Raw genomic sequence first — 9,602 nt, forward strand, 5'->3', positions numbered from 1 at the left:
AGAAATCTTTATATATCAATGTTTTCGACGGGGTAATAACATTCTGGAGGAACGTATTCTATCAAATTGTCTCCCTTGTTTGTGGATGGATGTGCTTCATTAAGAATATTTGTTTTAAGTAACTGGTAACTAATATCTTGGATAAACAAACCTTTATAATGGCTTAAAGATCACGTTGATATAGGTTACCGTGGCCTGTTTATACAAAAAAAACATTCAAATATAGACAGGTCAACGAAAGCAAGATTCTGTACATTATTCAAAAACTCGGGTAAGTTTGAATGTTATCTATGAAAACAACATGATTATCACTTGTATCCCGGGCCGGAGTTCGGAATATCTGTTACTCAAACACGGAGTCCTTCCGTGGGTCCACACACCACAAAATAATAATTATCGGCTACGTTTCTTCTGCTGACGTCACTTCCTGTTGGTGCAACTATCATTTTAGTTTTGTGGTGTGTTGATAACGTAGGTTTCAGTAAACAACACTTTATTCGTGGTGTTTATATATATAACTACATAGTAGTACAACAATGGCCAGGCAGCATCTCGGAGGCGTAAGAGGGCCAACCTGCATAGCTGCTGTCCGAGGTTCAAGTCCCCACCAACAGAAAGTGTAACCGTGCTTGTGTTGGCCGATAATGGAGTAGGCGCTCTACTGGCCAAATAAATCACAAACAGCTGTCGGGGGTGAGGCTGATGACGTTTATTTTATAATCAGTACGAATGTACGTACTTAATTTCAGTCTGAAACAATAAAAGTACAACATAAGCAAATATAACATAGAAATAAATATATACAATCCGTTATAGTTACTCTTTAAATTTCTAATATATATATATATATATATATATATATATATATATATATATATATATATATATATATATATATATATATATCACTTCCATTAAAATGAATAGCATTTACTTTACATTACACAATACATCAGACGTATATGTACAATACATCAATACACAGATACAAAATATATTAATATGATATAGAGTGATGACGAACATTACATACCAGATAGGTGATACCTGAACTGGTAATACCGTGACAATGATCGAACGGTGAACGTTGCTACTGAGAAATCTGCATAATAAAGAAATACAAATGCAGAATACTATATACAAGTGATATCCTATGTTAAAATAGTGTATAAAATATATAGTACAACAGCCACTCATTTCAAACATACATCAAGCAAACAGACATACATTTACTTTCCATTACTGTCCAGAGGGGTTTATATTACTTAGTTTATATATATATTTAGGTTTCGTGTTTAATACTGTTTTATACAGATAATAATTACTCACTGAACTGTAAGTTCGTCAAGCACTATAAATATATACAAGATGCATTATGTTTCTAATAAATCAAATAAAGAATGCATTCTACAATATATATTATTTCTAATCACAATAATTAGAAAACATCCATATATACAACATCATAAAATAAATAACCAACTAACCTCAAATATGAATAAATCCTTTCACAAATCCAAATCCTCACATGATAAGAAATCGGCAATAAATCTCGCTGTGTCTATGGTGTTTCCTTGAGGTGACAAATAGCAACTCATTTTCAAAAATTCAACAACAAACATTGTTGTAGCTGTGGCCAGCTTGGCCTATCAACAAGACAATAGACTGGGCCGGGGCGCGCTGGGGCAAAGAGTGCTGCAAGTCAAAAGCATGCAGTGTGACAATTAGTGGAAGTTAGACTGAGAGTAGGCTTACTTAATGTTACAGAGCTATGGAATGAATGTTTAAGGTATAAAATACTAAGGTATAAAACATAACTAATATTATAACTAATAATATCTTCTTATCATGTAAATATCGTAATAAACTAATCAGTTACTACTAACTAATAAATCTTAATTAAAAGTTATGTACATAATTGAGCCTGCCACAAAAGTATTCTAACTGACCAGCTGCCACGTATAAAATACGATACCTCTCTGGTCAGCCTGCAGTTTCCCGCACCTCATTCACAATGTTGAGCTTCAGTGGCCAGTCGGCCATTCTCTGGTGTTAATTAGGAGCCACTGACATGCACATGACTCCGTGCTGCTGGCCACAGTTATAATAGCCCAGCTGCTGTTATAATTTGTATTGTTCAGCACTCTGTGTGTGTGTGTGTGTGTGTGTGTGTGTGTGTGTGTGTGTGTGTGTATATATATATATTTATTTATTTATTCAACTTAACTTTATTTCTATGTGGCTATTTTACCGACATTAATAGGATTTCCTACACATCTGAATATTTGAGAAAAACACTTATTTCTATATAATATAATGATCTTCTTGTTACAATCCCATTTAACACATGTGAAATAGTCGCCATCAAAAACAAATATCCTGTTCTGGTACCCCCAGCATACTATGTACATAGTCTTGAGTGGAATACAGTTCTCTTCTGGTGTAGACCCGTTTTACAGACAGCTTTCAAATAACTGGATTAATGCTGTGCTCGGTGTAAAGCAACAAACTGCTTTTCAGAATTAAATCTGTCGTGAGTGAGTGAATTTGGTTTAACAGTATTTCAGTTATATCACGGCGTACCAGCATGTTGTGGGAGGAGGTCCCGAAGTGATGCAGGTCTCACACGTTTACCACTTCGGTGAAACCCACGGACACGGGTAAAGTGTTGAAAAACCTAGAAAAATGCGACCCAGGATTCAAACCCACGATCATGCGTTACTGGCACGCCTAGGGGACCAAACTCGAGAGAAACCCTTGAAGGATGAGACGAAAGAAAGCCTTGAATAATGCAACGAGAGAAACCCTAAAATGATGCAACGAGTGAATCCTTTGAATGATGCAACGAGAGAAACTCTTGAATGATGCAACGAGAGATACCCTTGAATGATGCAACGAGAGAAACCCTTGAATGATGCAACGATAGAAACCTTTGAATGATACAACGAGAGAAATTCTTGAATGCAACGAGAGAAACTCTTAAATGATACAACGAGAGAAACCTTTGAATGATGCATCGAGAGAAACCTTTGAATGATGCAACGAGAGAAACCCTTGAATGATACAACGAGAGAAACCCTTGAATGATGCAACGAGTGAATTCTTTGAATGATGCAACGACAGAAACCCTTGAATGCTGCAACGAGGGGAAGTTTTGAATGCTGCAACGAGAGAAACCCTTGAATGCTGCAACGAGAGAAACCCTTGAATGCTGCAACGTAAGAAACCCTAGAATGCTGCAACGAGTGAATCCTTTGAATGCTGCAACGAGAGAAATTCTTGAATGATGCAACGAGAGAAACTCTTGAATGATACAACGAGAGAAACCTTTGAATGATGCAACGAGAGAAACCTTTGAATGCTGCAACGAGAGAAACTCTTGAATGATACGAGAGAAACCTTTGAATGATGCAACGAGAGAAACCTTTGAATGATGCAACGAGAGAAACTCTTGAATGATACGAGAGAAACCCTTGAATGATGCAACGAGAGAAATTCTTGAATGATAAAACAAGAGAAACCTTTGAATGCTGCAACGAGAGAAACCCTTGAATGATACAACGAGAGAAACCTTTGAATGCTGCAACGAGAGAGACTCTTAAACGATACGAGACAAACCTCTGAATGATGCAACGAGAGAAACCCTTGTATGATACGAGAGAAACCTTTGAATGATGCAACGAGAGAAACTCTTGAATGAATGATGCAACGAGAGAAACCCTTGAATGATACAACGAGAGAAACCTTTGAATGCTGCAACGAGAGAAATTCTTGAATGATACAACGAGAGAAACCTTTGAATGATGCAACGAGAGAAACCCTTGAATGATACAACGAGAGAAACCTTTGAATGATGCAACCAGAGAAATTCTTGAATGATACAACGAGAGAAACCTTTGAATGATGCAACGAGAGAGACTTTTAAACGATACGAGAGAAACCTTTGAATGATGCAACGAGAGAAACCCTTGTATGATGCAGTGAGTGAAATCCTTAAATGATGCAACGAGAGAAATCCTTAAAATATTGCAACAAGGGACAAAGTGGGAAACTAATACAGTAATATGAGATCAGATATATACTTACTGTTATAGCAACTAAAACATCAGAAATAGTCGCGCCTCTTATTGATGCCAGAATCCCTTGATCACCGGTTCTTATATCGAATACGCCCCTATTCCTTTGTCTGTCTGATCCATACCTAAGCTGATGGTTTTCGCCAAAAGGATGAACATGGTGTCCGACGTCACTTTGGTTTTAATCCAAAAATAATTCAACAAGTCAATAAGTGAAGAAACCAACACGTCAACAAGTCGAGAAGTCGTAATATAACTGAACACTGTTGAAATCGGCGTAAAACCCAAATTTATCACTTTCTCTGTAAAGTTTGCTCTATAAGTGCACCCAGTACATATGCTCTCGTATCACACCTTCATTCGTCATACAGAATTGATTTCCATAACGCAAAGCAAATCACTTCAAACCCCTTGATTACAAATCATAACAAAGGCACGCAAAGAATAGAAATAGAACGCTATTCTTTATACCCCTGTGGACAGGAATTGGTCTCACGCGGAGGGAGGAACGTGTCTCCCACTAACCTTCTCATGTGCCGTCTCATACAAAAAAACGCAACCGGATACCGAAATGATATTAATTTCAATTTCTTTTCAATATGTTCACGCATCAAACACAAATTTAGCAAGTTATTTCGATCACGCGCTACACGGATGCAAGAGTACAGACCAAGACGTGCTCAATTGGACACATTTGGCTGTCCATGTTAGTTACATTTGAATGCGTGTGCCGCGGTGAGGTAATTATTTCCGGGAAAACTTTGCAAATCGTCTAATTTTGGAGCCGATATCCAGCGTCTTGTGGATGTTCCTCATAATCAATTAGCTTCCTTTGGATTTTCTACTCGACGGCTTGGCGGGAGTCTTGGTAGGAACCTTGACCGAGGCAGGACTCATGACCCTGTATTGATGTTTATGTTGAAGGGTGACGCCCTTGAGCTAGAGGAACACGCACTGGACATCTGAGCACAGAGACTAAATACAGATGTACTTTCTCGTAAGGTTGAAATGTCTGAGAACACTTACATCACAGAGAGGACGCATGGCGAGTAGCCTATCCTTAACAGTCAACAACAAACTGATGACATGTCGTTGGTAGGTGACGTTGGTGATATATGTTTACACGAATGTGAAACTGACTCAACATATTCCAAAGCGGAATGGCTTAAAAGAATATTTTGATATATAATGAGTTGAAAAACTGACAGGTTGTAAATAAGATAACCGCATGTGAATCTCTCTCACTCATACACACACGCGTGCGCGCGCGCACGCACGCACGCACACACACACACACACACACACACACACACACACAAAGATTAAATGTGGGCCCTAAGAGGCTTTGATGTGTTGTCAAAGTGACATGTTGTAAATAAGATATCCGCATGTGAATCGCACGCTCTCTCTCTCTCTCTTTCTCTCTCACACACACACGCAAACACGCACGCACGCACGCACACACACACACGAACACACACACAATTAAATGTGGGCCCTAAGAGGCTTTGATGTGTTGTCCTACTTATCGTTGACATATTTTATTGTCTCGTACCCTAAAACCACTTTAGTTCATCTCTAAGTAGAAACCAGTGGTAGTGACATTTATCATTCACACATAGCCAACTCAGTCTAATCAATGTAACCTTGATTTGGCCTCTCCTTGAACCGTCGTGCATTAACAGATGAACTGTCTCCAGACTGAATATTGTTCAGATCCACTGGTATTTGTTGTCAACCAGTCTTAGGATAGTTATGGCACTGTCACTTGACCTTTGATCAACTTTATTAAGACTGATTTATCAAGCTATCGAACTTGGGCATATTTTGCAAGAATAACTTTCTCTGTCCAGTAACCGTGATTTGGCACAAATGGACTCGAGCTCTTTGTGCGTGTTGTGAAGTCGTCAAAAAAAAATGCTATGCAGTTGTGACTCATTGGTCGGGGTACTGCGGTTAGTGACTGATGTCATCCCAGTGGGGTTTCGTGTTAGAGTAGGTTCCCACTTGCCTCTGTCTGGAGGGGGCGATTGAGTAGCCTAGTGGTTAAAGGTTAAACCCGGGTTCGAATCCTCACGATGGTACAATGTGTGATGCCCGTTTCGCGTGTCCCCTGCCGTGATATTGATGGAAGATTGCTAAAAGCGGCGTAAACCCATACTCATTCACTCGTTTTAGCTACGAAATAGCTTTTATTGCACGTGCAAAACGCGGGTTATAAGTACATGGTTCTAGCAGTCGTCGGTATATATCCAAGTAAGATGGGCGAGTGAGAGGGATCTTTGCTCGACTGTGTGAAGTGTACAGACCACTGCGTTTATTTATTTCTCGCAATAAAGTAAAAATATGTTAGTGGTTATTGGATGTCATAGGTGTCCGTGTATCGTTTGAAGATTCACTGCTCAACATCGCGCGCGCTTTCATTTCCAGTTTTTTAACTCTGATTTGAATTACCCAATTACACTAGAATTTAAAAACTAAATGGTTCGTTATTATACTGCCAGTACACAAATATGAGGAAAACAAATACTTGTATGCTGTTCGATACCAAGGGTCAATATAATCTTGTACATTTCAGGCAACAAACCCGAAACTATCAGGATCTTCGATAAAGACCAATGGTGAGACTGTATGACTCATATATAAAACTTGTCAGCCAGTGTCTTATTCATGTTCTACAATTATTCCTCCATTTGCGAGGTTCCATTTTGTGGTTTTACTGTTGAAGTAAAGCATATTATGAGCCGTTAGTTCATAGCAAAACCTCTCAATAGGTTTTCGTGTGTTTGACAAACACCCACAAAAGGCTTATCCAACTTTAGTGAACACAGCGAGCACGGGTATGGTGCTGACAAACAATCCAATTCAAAACGAATATTAGATTCGAACACACGATTATAGGATTCTGTCACAGCAGAATGACGACTGGGCTATCGTGCACCAGGCCGGCTAATTAAAGCACTGCAGTCAACCATCATGCACCAGGCGGCTAATTAAAGCACTGCAGTGAACCATCGTGCACCAGGCAGCTAATTAAAGCACTGCAATCAACCATAGTGCACCAGGCAGCTAATTAAAGCACTGCATTGAACCATCGTGCTCCAGGCAGCTAATTAAAGCACTGCACTGAACCATCGTGCACCAGGACGGCTAATTAAAGCACTGCAGTCAACAATCGTGTACCAGGCGGCCTATTAATGCACTGCATTGAACCATCGTGCACCAGGACGGCTAATTAAAGCACTGCAGTCAACAATCGTTCACCAGGCGGCTTATTAATGCACTGCATTGAACCATCGTGCTCCAGGCGGCTAATTAAAGCACCGCAGTGAACCATCGTGCACCAGGACGGCTAATTAAAGCACTGCAGTCAACAATCGTGCACCAGGACGGCTTATTAATGCACTGCATTGAACCATCGTGTACCAGGCGGCTAATTAATGCACTGCATTGAACCATCGTGCTCCAGGCGGCTAATTAAAGCACTGCAGTCAACAATCGTGCACCAGGCGGCTTATTAATGCACTGCATTGAACCATCGTGTACCAGGCGGCTAATTAATGCACTGCATTGAACCATCGTGCACCAGGCGGCTAATTAAAGCACTGCAGTCAACCATCGTGTCCAGGCGGCTAATTAAAGCACTGCAGTCAACCACCGTGTACCAGGCGGCTAATTAAAGCACTACATTGAACCATCGTGCACCAGGCGGCTAAAAAAAACACTGCACTCAACCATCGTGTCCAGGCGGCTAATTAAAGCACTGCAGTCAACCATCGTGCACCAGGCGGCTAATTAAAGCACTGCGATTTAGCAGTTAAAGATGATTCTATGTGATGTCGTTGAAAGCATTGATCAAATTTGTTTCAGTTCTCCCCGCATGGCTTTCTTGTTTATTCATCCTATCCGGAAAAAGAAGACGATTTGAACTCTGAATGAAGTTCTTCCCCGAACTGTCGACATTCCCATTGTACAACCTTGATCACAGCGAGAGAGCGAAAGCCGTATATCATTGCAGCTTATACGTATACGTAGCAATATTCCATCTGTATGATGGCGGTCTGTAAATAATAGAGTCTGGACCAGATAATCCAGAGATCGACATCATGAGTACAGATCTACGCAAATGTGATACGGTGACATGTATCAACAAAGTCAATGAGATTAACCACCCGATCCCGTTAGTCGCCTCTTATAAATAATCGAATATCATTCTGAACAGTGATGCGGTTGGGGTACAATGAAAACACAATCATCCAGGTTTCACATTGCAACCTGCTGACGTTCATATGGGTTAAACCTTACACAAGCATTGCTAATGTCAGTCTGTTCTGACCCAGAATCCCAGTTGGACACAATTTATAAGAGCCATCGTTTATTATGAACCGTGAATTCTTAAAATAATTTGTTGGTGCATCAAAATAACTACCTTGTATATATCATTTTAATTGAGAACAGTATCTTGACCTTTAAAAATAAGGATACCTCTAGACACTTGCATATAAATTCACGTATTTTGAAGCTCATTCAATATATTGGGAAGTTTCATACTTGGGTGCTGGAATTCGCTTTGCATGACAGATGAACTATAATAATGAGAAAGAATCGGATGTTCTCCTTTTAAGTAGTACATGTTTCGTTACGAGACCATAGGTTGGCGTCTTGTAGAGTCAAATCACTTGAACTAATACTCGTTTTCTATTTTGATATCGCAAATATACTGGTAAGTTTTCAAAACATAACGATTATAAAAAATGTATTGTCGCAGATGGGACAGTATGAAGCATTTAACGTCAGTCACGAACAATTACGTGCCAATTCCTTTCAGAAACCAGGGTTCCAAGCAAATTATTTCAGCATTTTGTCTTGGCTTTATTACAAAATCACCTCTTGCCAGTACTTTCTCCAGTCATACTGCAGCCATATGGCTTACAGGGACATTACACGTCTCTCATTCAACAACAATATTAGTCATATGTGTGTCTCATGAAGACGTCACAGCTGTATATCTATGGCTAATTGTCTATATTGTCTAAAGGAAATTACCCACTTTGCTGAAACAACAGGATTACAATCACTAGAGGTGATTACCTCTAGAGGTCCCTGAATCTTACATACACCGACCACAGGGCTTAGAATCAATAGTGGCTGAATGAGTATATTTTTACGCCGTTTTTAAGCAATATTCCGCCAACATCACGGCTTGGAACACCAGAAATGGGCTCCACACATTGTACCCATGTGGGGAATCGGGCCTCGGCTGCCCGACCGCCACCTTCAGTACCTGTGTGGGTAAAGATTTGCCAGTAATAAAGTTGAAGTTGTTTGAATTAATAACGTCAGTTATGGGGAAAACAATATGTTAAATATACTACTCATAAAAAGTTAAAGAACACCCTATTTTGCACGTTAATCTGTCGTGTCTGGTGGGTACATATACCCGAGGCAAGGTGCGGAGCTAGGCTGGAATTCCGGACTTATATTTTGGTTGGAATTTATGCATAGTCCAATAACAATTAGTAACGA

General features: G+C 39.8%; 1 long non-coding RNA gene across 1 annotated transcript; it reads right to left on the bottom strand.

Annotated features, from left to right (window-relative positions):
• Positions 1-690: 690 nt before the first annotated feature.
• Positions 691-1,204, bottom strand: LOC125372460. The gene is made up of 2 exons (XR_007218142.1): positions 1,034-1,204; positions 691-750 (listed from the first exon to the last, which is right to left on the bottom strand). It is a non-coding gene; the product is annotated as an uncharacterized LOC125372460 (long non-coding RNA).
• Between the last annotated feature and the right edge of the window lie 8,398 nt (positions 1,205-9,602).

This window comes from Haliotis rufescens, unplaced genomic scaffold, assembly GCF_023055435.1.
Source record: "Haliotis rufescens isolate VD_foot unplaced genomic scaffold, xgHalRufe1.0.p SCAF_4, whole genome shotgun sequence".
Taxonomy (NCBI): domain Eukaryota; kingdom Metazoa; phylum Mollusca; class Gastropoda; order Lepetellida; family Haliotidae; genus Haliotis; species Haliotis rufescens.